Here is a 13,859-nt window from a genome sequence, read left to right on the forward strand (position 1 = left end):
TCTAATAAGGAGTAATTCTACTAACACATCGGTCAAATAATCAATATTACTTAAATAATATTGAATAAAATAAATGATATCAATGATGAGGCTTTGACTCTTCCATATGTTTAGAGGTTCAGCCCTGTGCTTTCCATTATGAACACATCGATTCTCCAAATAACTAAATTAAATGTACAGGGTGGGCCATTTATATGGATACACCATAATAACATGGGAATGGTTGGTGATATTAAAGTCCTGTTTGTGGCACATTAGTATATGTGAGGGGGCAAACTCCTCAAGATGGGTGGTGACCATGGTGGCCATTTAGAAGTCGGCCATCTTGGATACAACTTTTGTTTTTTCAATAGGAAGAGGGCCATGTGACACATCAAACTTATTGGTAATGTCACAAGAAAAACAATGGTGTGCTTGGTTTCAACGTAACTTTATTCTTTCATGAGTTATTTCCAAGTTTCTCTTTGTTCACAGCCATTGACATGTCGAAGAGGTTAACACGTGACGAGCGGATCGAAATTGTGTTGATATCTGGTGAACGCAGTAACCGGGTCATTGCAGCAGATTTCAATGCAAGACACCTTACGAGACCACCCATCTCCCATGCTACAGTTAGAAAACTGCTTGCTAAGTTTTGTGAAACTGGTTCAGTGTTGGATTTGCAAGAAAACTGTCACTAATGAAGAAACATCAGTGGCTGTCCTAGCTTCATTCAGCAAGAGCCCACAGCGTAGCACTCGCCGCATGTCACTGGAGAGTGGCATTAGTCGAACATCCCTTCGGTGGATATTAGCTACTCACAAATGGCACCCTTACAAACTCCAGCTACTGCAGCATCTCAACGAGGATAACCCAGATCGGCGCACAGAATTTGCAGAATGGGCAAAACAAAAATTGGAACAGGACCCTCAGTTCACGCAGAAGATTTTGTTCAGCGATGAGGCAAACTTTTATGTGAATGGTGAAGTTAACAAACAAAACCACCGCTATTGGTCTGACACTAACCCACATTGGATGGATCCCTCCAAGACTGTTGGAACAACAAAAGTGATGGTTTGGTGTGGTATATGGGGTACAACGATAGTGGGTCCATTCTTCATCAATGGAAACCTCAAGGTCACTGGATATTTGAAATTGCTACATGATGATGTGTTTCCCTCTTTATGAACTGAAGCTGGCACGTTCCCTGAGTTTTTCCAGCAAGATGGTGCACCACCACATTATGGGTGCCAGGTCCGAGCATTCCTAGATGAACAGTTTCCTGGAAAGTGGATTGGTCGTCGTGGGCCAGTTGAATGGCCCCCAAAGTCTCCCGATCTGACCCCCTTAGACTTTTATCTTTGGGGTCATCTGAAGGCAACTGTCTATAGTGTGAAGATACGAGATGTGTAGCACCTGAAACTACAGATACTGGATGCCTGTGCTGGCATTTCTCCTGCGGTGTTGCTATCAGTGTGTGAAGAGTGGGAGAAGAGGGTTGCGTTGACAATCCAACACAATGGGCAGCACATTGAACACATTTTGTAAGTGGTCAGAAACTTGTAAATAACTCATGAAAGAATAAAATTACGTTGAAACCAAGCACACCATTGTTTTTCTTGTGACATTACCAATAAGTTTGATGTGTCACTGTGACAGGTTGACTACTGCATATAAAACTGTTCAGTTAATACTAATTCATATCACTTGATATAAGGACGAAAATAATGTAAATATGGTAAGAAAATGGTTAATTTATTATTAGTTAGTTAGTTTATTATTTTTCATGTTATATTAATGGCTTTCATGTTACTTAAAAGAACTACAATCTATACATCAGTAATCGGCCTGTAAGCCTTTTCTGGGATCGATTAGTAGTGTCTCTATTCTCCACTAGGGGGCTTTCGCGCGTTCTCCTCACTGCAATAAACTACTGCATGAGAGATGCAAGTCATAATCACTCTCGTGATTCTTTTCCCCCTGTTTTCAGGTAAAAGTGTTTAAAAGTTGATATATTTCCAATGTGTACACTGTTAAGATATTTAAGAGGTAATCCTTGATTGTTTTGTAAGCTTTAGAAGCATTATATTACAGTTTTGTGCACATGTATGTGGCGGTTTTGAGCCTCAGTTTTGTACTGTGTAATGGCCATTAAGATAACGGCAGGAGCTAAAAACGCCGCGATTGTCAGCCATTTTGTCAGGAAACCTGCTCAAGTATATGTATAGTAAGCACTTTAGTATTTCGGTTTATTATTTAGTGTTTTTCTTCCACCATGTGACATTTAGCAGTACAGAATGTGAAACGTTTCTGCTCATTTTTACTGCAATAAACTACTGCATGAGAGAGGCAAGTCATAATCACTCTTGTGATTCTTTCCCCCCTGTTTTTAGGGGTGTAACATCACATGGCTCTCTTCCTATTGAAAAAACAAAAGTTCACTCATATCATGACAGTATCCAAGATGGCCGACTTCTAAATGGCCACCATGGTCACCACCCATCTTGAGGAGTTTGCCCCCTCACATATACTAATGTGCCACAGACAGGACTTTAATATCACCAACCATTCCCATGTTATTACAGTGTATCCATATAAATGGCCCACCCTGTACACAAAACAAGTGTATTAACATGTGCTCCTGCTGTAAGTAGTGTGAAGCGTTTTCCTCACATTACTGTTTGAATGAAGTGAAAGGAGCTCCTCTGTGAATTCTGCTAATCTGACTTTTCTAAGCGCTTCATTTCATCCATCATTATCCTCCTCTCCGGACTCAGATTGCCTCTGAGCAGCAGATCCTGCAGCCTGCGATGCAGCTCAACAGCCAGCAGATGTCAGTGTTGCAGCAGAGCGTCCTCATGGTGTCCTGAGAGCTGCAGACAGCAGCTCGCACTGAGACTCATAAATCCACCCCGAGCGGTGTGATAATCAGCGTGCACTGATGTATGGGCACAGCTTTATCTGTTTCCATGCACAGCAGCTCCACAGTTTAATGCAGCACACAGCGGCCGAGCTGCAGGCAACCCCCAAAGACACCCCGGGGCATCCAAATGTTGACAATATTAAATCTTTCAAAGGAGCATCCAGAGTCTGCATGTCAGGAGGTGTGATTCATCTGATGCCATGAAGAAAAGCTTAACCATCCACACTGTGTCATGATGCTTCAGTCCTGAAGCTTCATCAAAAATGTGAAACAGACTCCACACACATGTGAGCTAATTATGCTGGCAGCACCCTTTAGAAAAGATGAAAGGTCCATCATCACTGACCTTTTATCTGTGGGGGCATCTAACAACTCTAAGAACTGCAGCTTTAGTTCTTCATGCTGGCTTTAGATTTCAGCCCTGGAGTTCATCAGCTGATCGCCTTCAACAACAGCCAGAAGCTGTTTCCAGAGAAGAAGCTTCTAAAAGTCAACAGCAAACAGAAGACACATGCAGTCAGTCCAAAATGTCTACCACAGCTAGCAGAGCTCCACACTGTTGTCCTCATATACAACAAAGCATCATCCATCCACCCATCCATCCTAGTGGCTGCAGGCTAAGCAGTTAATTATTTTCCCCAGCAAAGTTCTTCCAGTTCCTCCTGATGGACCGTGAGGTGTTTTTAGACCTCTCCATCCTGAAGATGCTTCTGCTACGAGCTCCACCAGGATGTCCCAGTTCATCCTCCCTGAGACTGCAGACCGCTGCAGGCACCATGAGTGATCGCCATCTCTGTTATATGTCTGATGTTTCCAAGGACGAGTCTCCTCAGTCACACACATTCATTCGAGTGGACTGTCCTGGGCAGACAGGGGCATTCCTCTTAGTGCTGCTTTCATTATTTATAAGTTATTGATAACTTTTTTTCATAATTTCTGCACATATTTTATGTACCTGGTAGTTTGTGAGCAATAATGTTGGTGTTATCTCGTCCTGCAGATGATGTCCAGCTCCTCCAGCAGTGATTGCAGCTGTGAGTCCTGGTTTTGAGTCTGAGTGATCGTTTTTGGAGAAGCAGCTGAAGGAGAGTCTAAATAATGGCGGAAACAGCTTAAGGCAGAAAAACAGAAGCCTGGACTGGAGGGGTTGGTGCATGAATGAAGTGATGAGTAGTTGTCTCTGTGATGTATGCACTACATCCAGGAGGAAATGTGGAATTATTGATTACAGTGCATTAATAAACATGTTAACAGGTAATCAGCTGTCCTGTTTGGTGTTAAATGTTCTCTGACATCAAAGAAGACGATCAGCTGAATAGTCAAACACTCGGCCCCTGGGCCTGTGGGCACCAGCAGCTAATGTAAAGCAGTGAGCGGCGACGGCGGCGGCTCCTCATCCTGCCGCGCTGCATCACAGGCTCTAATTGATTTTCCGTTGCTACGATCTCAAGGTGACATTCTGGGCAGCAAGGATATCCTCACACTCCCAGCGCCAATTAATACCAGTTTCTCTGCGGCGCTTCTATCTGCACCAACACACCCGGGTGGCGGTTTACAGTCACGCTCCCTCCCCAACGCCATTTCCACTTGCACTAGAAAAATGTTCAGCACATGAACTTCATGGGGATAACAGGAGGCCAATAGTGATTCAAATAGAACAGAAGGATTAAATCCGGCCCCCTTTGACCCTCACTACTCTGAGCTAGATAACCTTTAAAGAGGGCCTATTATTTTGTTCCTTATTTTCTGTCATGTGTACAGTTTAACTTTAATGCACATATCAAACATGCATAAAACATCAAACCAAACGTCTGTGGAACAAAATACAAATATTCACTTAAATAAAAATAAAAACAAGACTTTACTCATTGAATTCTGATAAAATAAAGTTTTAGTTTTTGGTCAAAGGTGTAAGCACACACAGGCTGAGGAGGATCTGAGTCAGTGCTGCTGTCTCTGAACAAAAAATAAAAGAAAGAAATAATAATAATAAAATAAAGAAAAATCTGGTGTCTACTTTTCATTTCTCGTTACTTATCTCCGAGATGTTATTCTTTTTAAACTCATTAGTTTAATCTCTGACACACAGAATCATCTCAGGACTTAAAGCGATGGTTTGTTCTGCACAGAGCAAATCTGGCTTCCATGTGTGTGTCATTTCTAATCTACAGCCAGTTAACTGACATTACTCTTCATCTTACACATTCAATTACAGGCCTGCCTCTGCAGACTGCAGGGTGTCAACTATTAATTCTCCAGAGAGAGGTAATGAAATCATTATCACAGATGATTTCAGTGATGGGCTAGATGGTTCTTCTTCTACTGATAGAAATGTAGTTAGTGGCGTAGCTCTTGAATTAATGATGTGATTGGACTGGATTACAGGACTGATTAGATAAGGAGAATTAAATCAGGTGCTTAACTGTTCTAATTTAGACAAAAGTAATAACGAGCTAGATTGGTTTCATTTTTATTAATGTGCTAGATGATTGGAGTCAATTCCTTTAGTTAATTTTAATGGAGTAAAAAAATGAAGATTTCCACTTCTAGACAAAAACATTTGATTTTAGTTTTCATAAATCATAACATGCACAAACTGGAAGAAAAACACTTTTATCTTTCAGGTTTTCTCACAGTGAAGCCGATTTTGTCCAAAAAACACCCTCATTCTCCTATTGTGTGCTGATTGGTTGGTTGAGGATTGAGGACAGGGCATCCTCCACTGATGGCTGGAGATTATGTTGTGCAGATGTTAGCAGTGTAGTTAAAGTCCAGCAGAAGCTTCATGTGTGTGGAAGAAGCAGTTGGCAATTGTTGGCGAAGGCGATGCCATCAGGAGGCTGCTGTTCTCACCTCTCAAAGTTCCCTGCAGCTCCACAGAGCCCCATTCACTCTGAATGAATCCAAGTGCGTCCCATATGAAACAGGAAGCATAGATGTGGCTGTTCATGTAGATTTATCCAGGTTTGGACATTTTTAGACAGGTCATTATTTAATGTTCAGTAAATGTGTTCTCATATTTATGAAGCCTTCGCTGCTATATATTTTTATACAGACACCACCTTGTGGAGGCAGCTAACTCTTTCATGCTGTATTTTATTTCATTTTGTAGGCACACAATATTGTTTGGGTAATGCTTATCTTTTCTAAGGGCCAGTTTTTTTTAAATAATTTTTTTGTGACACCTTTTGTTGGTTTGTAGTGTAGTGTTATTTAATACCTTTGACAGTAGCATGGATGGTGTTTGGTATGCCACACTCACACTCTCGCCTCTTTCATTAGTATATCACTTTTGATGATGGGTATCCCTTTGTGAAAGCTGACTTGATCAAATATCATGACACGAGTCTCACTTGTGAGCCATCTGTGTGCTTACGTCTGTACAAATGACAGAGGAGCTGCCAGAGTTCAAAAGTGATTCATCACTTTCTGATTTGCATTTATTTTCAGCAGCTGTGACCTGCACATCTGGTCTGACTCACACATTCAGACATCGTGAGCAGATCTGGCGCGATCCGCCACCTCATTAGCATTCAGACAGTCACGCCTAGAGAGAAACCCTCACCTGTGAGCAGAGCGACACAGCCACACAGCTTCTAACTAATATCAGCACAACACTGCAGCTCATAGGCTGGATAATCCTCAGGGGGAGGTGAGACACTGTGGCGGTGGGATTCCTCTTTGGTCAGATGTCACCTTTTAAAAAAATGGTGAACTGTCAACAATGAGGAGGCTGCACAGGAAAGATAAGCAGTGATGGACTGGCAGCTTCCTTTCACTGAAGATGGTCAAAGCAAGCTAACAAACATGCACACACCGGACGCAGAAAGCTGCATGTAAGCCTCATTCAGACGGGATTAACACCCCTGGATCTGGACTGTAATGGACTTACACATCAGCAAGACAAACCGAGCAGAAAGAAAAGAAACGTCCAATAAATTCTTCTAAAATCAGAAGATTCAGTCAGAATATCTAGCAGAATCATCCCGTTAACAGATATTGCTTTGGTATCAAACGTTGTTCAAATGTTTATGGTGCGTCCCCAGACCAGACTTAAACAGATGCTGACGCTGATCTATTAAGATGTTTGTCCAGTCAAATTTTTTAAAGCAATATTTTATTTGGTTTTAAACTCAGACAGTCTTGTGGTGCAGGGTCCATGGAGTAGTGTCATTAGAGACTGTTTTCAAAAATATAAGCCCTCCAGTGTTATGAACCTGTGGGCAAGTTAGCATGGTGTGCTGGGCGGTTAGCTAGGATAGGTGTGGTCTTAGCCTAGATGGGATAAAAGATGGACGCAGACACCGTGACATCACATGTTCACTGCATTTTGAAGCATTAGCTGTTGCCACATTGCTTAATTGGAGCCAGAAGCTCTCTTATATGGATGAGAAGGTAAAGTGATCATTCATCAGTAAACACTATCAAGCTAGGTTTTCAAGCTACAGACACGGGTACCTGCTAATTACTGTTAAACAACTGGCAATAAAATAGTAGAATTTTACAGAGTCCAAGCATGAGCTCCAGTTTGGAGTTCAGACTGCTTGGACAGTCTGTTAGCATAACAACCTCACAGCAGCTATAATATTGGTCAGATATTTCATTAAAAACAGCAGGAAAACTAATCCTTTCTGTAGAGTTTCTCCAGATCTCCCCAGATGCACTCTAACCCAGTGGTTCCCAAACTTTTTTTGCTGGGCCCCCCTTTGGTTGACAAGAAAAATATTGTCTCTCTGTGCAAAATGGGTTTAAAAACATAAACAGCTGTGGGATACTGTTTGTCTGTGATTTAGACAGGGGGAACAAATCGTGGCAGGATCAGCCTGATATTATTTGTATCCCACTGTAACTTTACTGTATAACGAGCTAACATCACCAAAATGTCAGGAGTAGTTAGTCATTAAAACAAGTGTTTGTGAACTAAAAATCAAGAATGTGGGATACTGTTTGTCTGTGATTTAAACAGCCCAGCGCTGCTCCCGACGAAGGAAAGACCAATTCTGCAGGGGAGACCTACCTCGGCACTTGTGCAGGTGAAGCCAAAGGGCAGATATGCTTCACCATATTTTCTAGTCTTTGGCTTAGAATGAAGTTGGTTTGGAAACATATTCAGCGATGCTTCATCTCCTGCTTTGCGTTTGTGTGGGCGCCCGGTGCTAGCAGTGTCCAAGCATTGTTTTTTTCCCCCTTTTCATGCCGCGTCCCCCCTGCAATGGCTCTGCGCCCCCCCTAGGGGGCGGGACCCACACTTTGGGAAGGTCTGGTTTAATGGAACAGAAACAGGGCCAATACCAGCTGAGCTCCAATGTCACATGGTTCAAATCACAGGCAGAAGGCAGATTTGGTTGAACAATGACATGCTGCTGAACCTAACATGGCCAGCCTTATTGACCTCAACAGATCCAGAAATAACTGTCCTGCTGTTTCTTTAATAGAAAACGTGATGAGCTGCTGGTTTGTTTTCAGACTATTCGTAATGACAAAATCAATTTCAGCTGTGATGAGAAGAACGGAGGGGATTCCTGTAGAAAACGAGGAAAATAAAACATGACAAGAGAGGCAAAGTCAATCAGGCCGAGCAGCCAGCTAATTCAGCCATACCTCCGTCTGCATCCAGAGGGGAATGGCTGGAAATGAAACGGCCCGTCAGGTCTCAGAGATTCATCACAGCCGTCACCTCAGGACTTAAACCAGGCACTACAGTTGTTTTTATCTTGATAACAGCTCTCGCACATTTAAAGGTGTCGCTGTGATTTATTCTTCCTGCAGGCCCCTGGATTACCATCTGCCTCTCTCTCAGATGTGAACGTATGCAGGCGACAGGTACATAATATTCAGACCCACACTGTCCAAACATTCACACAGACGGACTCGTTTTACATCAAGATAACCTCTGAGATTTATTACAGGCGGTTGTGCGTTGGTCTGTTTATTATTTTGCATAAGTCATGTTGAAGACACGTCACCACCTGCGTTTTGGACTACAGTTTTAAAGCAGGGTTTCAGGAGGTCACCCTGGATGGTCGTCATCAACACCGACTATGTTTGGAGGAGAGGGCAGAGCTAGTACAAAATCAACAACCAAGAAACAAAAATTTCCTCTTATATTATCCATGTTCTTCTAACAGAGGTCTTCAGTCTGAAGTACTCAGAGTTCTAAAAGCTGAACTGGAGGCCGAACCTGTAGACTGGATCAGGCGACTCTAAACCCTCCCTTAGTTCTGCTGCATAATGAAACTCTTGGTTCATTAAAAAAGGTACAGAATTGTAATTATGTGACCAATGCCACTGCGTCTCCAGACTGCTTTGCATCTGGGCTGTGAGTATAGGTTGTGTTAAAGGACATAGGTGGAACCTCATGTGGTTATTTGTGGTCAGAAACATGAGTAAGTCCTTGTCTGGAGGTGATTCTCTATGGCTTTAATGGAGGTGCTTAAAGCGGTGGGTGAGGTCACTGTGGATATAAAAGATGGTCACATCACATCTGTAAACATGTGTAAGCAGTCAGAAGAACACGAACACACAGCGAGCCCCCAGCCTCAGGGTGCGTAACGTTCCTGATGGTTATGCAGGTTCAGTTCAGCCTCCTCCCTGCTCCAAGTCAAAAACACCCATTCAGGATGTAAACAGGCTCTTTAGCTCTTATCTAAACTGAAACTAATTTTCAGGTATTTTAGGGAAATAACGACTCATTTTTCAAAGGTGTGGCAAGTTAATTTCATTTCAGAGTAAATATATTTACCAGCTGACTGTAACACTGTTCAGGCTGACGTCCAACCGTCACAGCTGAAGTTCTTTCAGGTGTTCCTTCTAATTATTAAAGCCTAAAGCGAGCAGGTCTGTGCGTGCTGCTGAGAACTCGCTCCATCGCATTTTAATGTAAATGTTTCTGGCTTTTGTGAATGCGCAGATAACAAGCTCTGAACAGCATTCAGACCCAGGCTGCTTTATGAATCAGTATGTAGGCCACCTCGTACACGCAAAGTGTCCTGGTTATTGTGTTTGAACGTCACGCTGGGAGAAAAAAGATGAAAGAACAAAGCCTGGGAGGATTTCAGCTGCTGGGTTTCTCCCAGACCGAGCAGTCTCACCCAAAGAGAAAATTCATGTGTCACTTCTCCCACCACCGCTGCTCCATTTTCCCCGCCATGCTGGCGGACGCGGCTCTCAGCTCGCTGTCGTGCTTTGTTTAGGGAACGTCAGTCAGGTTTAACTGTCGAGCTCAGACCTGCAGACTCCACAAGCTGCTAGATCATCAAGTAAAATATGTAGTTAAGCTGCCAGAAATGCTTGCTGATTTATTTAACGCTGGCAGTCACAGAAGGACAAATATGAAGCAATATGAGCCAATATGAGGTAATGTGCTCCAAAGTAATGCACTACTGTAATCCAATTACATTTGTCTGTACTGCAGTACAGCAGTCCAAGCACAGACACAGACAGGATCTCCAGCTCTCCTCCAAGTAAGACATGACCCAACACCTGTGTAACAGATCACTGTACTAAATTCAGTAAACAGATTACAGCCAGAGTGAGTCTTTTAGCTGGAAACAGAAACATTATGTCCAGACTCACCGGACTGTACACATCTACCTGTTTGTTTCACACAGACAAAAACATCTGCAGCATGTGCTCCAACCAGGACCTGGCTGACTTTATGCAGATTTGTCAAAGTAAAGGAATAAATACAGGTGATTCACAGAAAAACTGATGCCTAATGCATTATTTCTTTTACACAACGAGCCCAGAGCTGTTGGAAAGAAGCAAATCTAGAAAGGTGTATATTTATATGTGTGTTTGTCATTGGAATTTAAAGATTGGAGATTAGCATTAGCACGAGCCTCACAGAGCTTCCTTTGTTCTACAACTGGGCTAATGAAGAAGCGCTGTTACATTGCTTCTGCAGTTAATGGTCTTGATGATATCAGCTCATTAAGTGGACCTAAATAAGAACCTCAGGAAATGGAAACCTGGCTTGTAACCATGGAGGGACCAGGTGTGGCAGGAGAAAAATATTTACTAGAAAACTGAGCAGAAAGTGTCTGAGCTGTGATTCAGTGCAACCCAATGTATGCGACATTTTTAAGTAAAACTCGTTGTGTTTGAAGGCTAGCTTTTCTGTTTGGTTCCACAGAGTCTGTGTGTAGGTTGAAGAACGATTCAGGCAAATGGCGGCTAAATCAGGAAACTCAGACTGCGTCACGCTGAGGTGTCTGATTGGGACACAAAACTTTTATTCTTGTATTTTTAGACTGTTTTCCCTCTGAGTGGAGTCAGATGGTTTCTCTCCTCATCAGCATTGACTTGTCTGAAGGTCACTCAGTGAGGTGAGTGAAGTATCCAAACCCAGACAGACGCATTCCTGCCAAACCTCCTCTGGTTTCGCTTGCATCCTCGCCGGGTGGAAAGTTTTGTAGAGAAACTCTTGATGAAAGGTGGAGGGGACAGATTGGCCCTCGGGGATCAGATCTGTTTCTCTGACCTCCTTCATCCTAAACCTGCAACAAACAGTGACAGAGAGCTGACACTGCAGCCTCCCGCCTCTCGTGTCACACCCAGTTGTTCTTTTCCTAACAGCCGTCACTTAAAAATGCTTTCAGGGCCTGCTGGCGACCAAAGAGATCAGAGCTGAAATGAGATTTTTCAGGGTGAATGCAGGGCTGGGAATCTTTAGACTTTCACATTTCAGCTGAAGCTGCTACACTTTTCCTTTTTTTAAAGCTCTGTTACTTTTAGATTTAAATCACTTCGCGTCCTCGCAGATTTCTCTGGCTCGCTCACAGTGACCTTGGTCAGCATCCACTTAACACATCTGCAGACTCTCAGTCTTGTTTACAGCCAGAGAGGTGGACTTCTTCAGGTCAGACATTCTAGTTCTGAATGCTTTTGAATGCTGGCAAGTTGATAAATGCCACAGAGGTATGAATTTTAATGGAAAGCACTGACACACTTTATCTATGATGTGGATAGAAAAGGCCTCAGAAACACCTTAAAGCTAAAGTTTAAAATAAAGAGCAGTCCCAGGAGACGTTGTAGCCGCTGTTTTGTAAAGAAGAAAAATCAGTTGTACTTAAACTATAAAGTGGCTCCTTTTGCAGTGGTTGTGTCTCAGCTTCACTTTCAAACACGTGAAAAATGTTTTTATGGAGATGATGTCTCAGAATCTCTGTAACTTGCATAAAGTGGCAGAATCTGAGGTTCTGTGCAGACACTAAATATAATCCTGTATGTGGGCTGCACGGCTCGTGGAACCGGCTTTTCTTCTGGGTTTCATGTTTGGGCAGCTGCCCAGGTCAGTAAAACACGTCCAACTGTTCCTCATCCAAACACAGGCAGACGTGCCAAAGACAGGGCTCTGCAGGACGGGAAAAACAAACTGAGTGCTCAGTTAGCCGAGTATCCAGAGAACTTCTCCCTGCCAGAGCGAAAGCGGTTTTTCCAGCTCTCTTTTTCTTTTCTGGCACTTTTATTTACTGCAAAGCCGTTTTAGTGAGAGAATACATCAAAGCTGCGCTGCAGCCAGCGTCCTTCAGAGCCACACTGACTCTAATCTGCCTCTTTACACTTCTAACACAAGACTGCCGGGAAAACCTCCAGCTGCCAGAGACACTTCTGCAGGACTCCCTCTCTCTGCCCTCCTCGTACACTCACTCATTTGTGCAGGAGGCATGGACTCAGAAGGACAAGCGTGTGGGAATTTAGAAGGGGAGGAAACAAAGTGGAGCATCTGAAGCAATGCTTACAACAAACATTAGAGCAGGTTGAAAGTTTGAGGTGGAGCCTTTCTTAACCTCTGCAGCTGTTCAGCCTGTTAGGATGAGGTGGTGGAGAAGCCTGGGAAGATGTATGTGTGGTGGAGGAGACTCGGAGGCGCACGGGTAGGTGACCTGTTCACCTGGTGTGGGTGATGCATCAGTCTGCCCACAGCAGGGAGCCACGTGTTAGGTAATAAAGAAGAGGAAAAGCAGCGATACACGCAAGGAACTCACTAACTGGCCACAGCCAATCAGATTACAGATATATTTGATTGTGTAAATAGATATACTTGATTTATTGATGCAATCCACAGAGCATTAAAATGATGACATTTTGTTTGTTCCTCCATCAGAGTGGCACAGCTACAGACTTTTAAAGCAGCAGTCGCCAACCTTTTTTGCACCACGGACTGGTTTATGTCCAACAATATTTTCATAGACCAGCCTTTAAGGTGTTGCGGATAACTACAACAAAATAAAACCAGTACTGGTACAAAAATAAATAAATAAGAAAATGTATTCATAACACACGGGGAAAGAGCCAGGGAAACCAAGTTAACTATAAAAACGATAAAAAAATACCGATAAAAACAATAAAAACCCTAAAAACCATCAATTTCACACCCAAGCCTCAACTCTCGCGGCCCGGTACCAAATGACTCACGGACTGGTACTGGTCTGTGGCCCGGGGGTTGGGGACCGCTGCTTGAAAGTACAGGGCTGTAATTACCAGTACGGCCACAGAGGTCGCTGTTTCCCAACTCGATAATGGACTAAACAAACACGTACAGAACATGGCTCTGCATTATTCCAGGATAATATTTACCATACAAATTAAAAATGTAGTTTTTATATTTTTTGTTTTTCCTGCCCTTATTAAATCACGTTAAAATATTTTCATACATTACACAGATTGTTTTTAAGAGTTTAGTTTGTATAATAAATGTCTCCACAGATAAAAGCATCAGATGCTAAATCAGTATATTTTAAGCCTTTCACTGTAAATTTTACATGTCTCCATCCAGAGTGTTTTAGTCAGAAGCGTTTCCTCCAGTTTAACTGTAACAGACAGCTGTATGGAATAAAATCATTTGCATGAAATTAAAATGTTAAAGACATTTGAAGAGATTTGAAAACGTTCTTCTCTGGCACCATCTGACAAAGTGTCACATTTCACTGATCCATCAGTCGATGGAGGGAAA

The sequence above is a fragment of the Pundamilia nyererei genome, unplaced genomic scaffold (assembly GCF_000239375.1).
Source record: "Pundamilia nyererei isolate P.nyererei 1_Seehausen unplaced genomic scaffold, PunNye1.0 scaffold00057, whole genome shotgun sequence".
Classification (NCBI taxonomy): Eukaryota; Metazoa; Chordata; class Actinopteri; order Cichliformes; family Cichlidae; genus Pundamilia; species Pundamilia nyererei.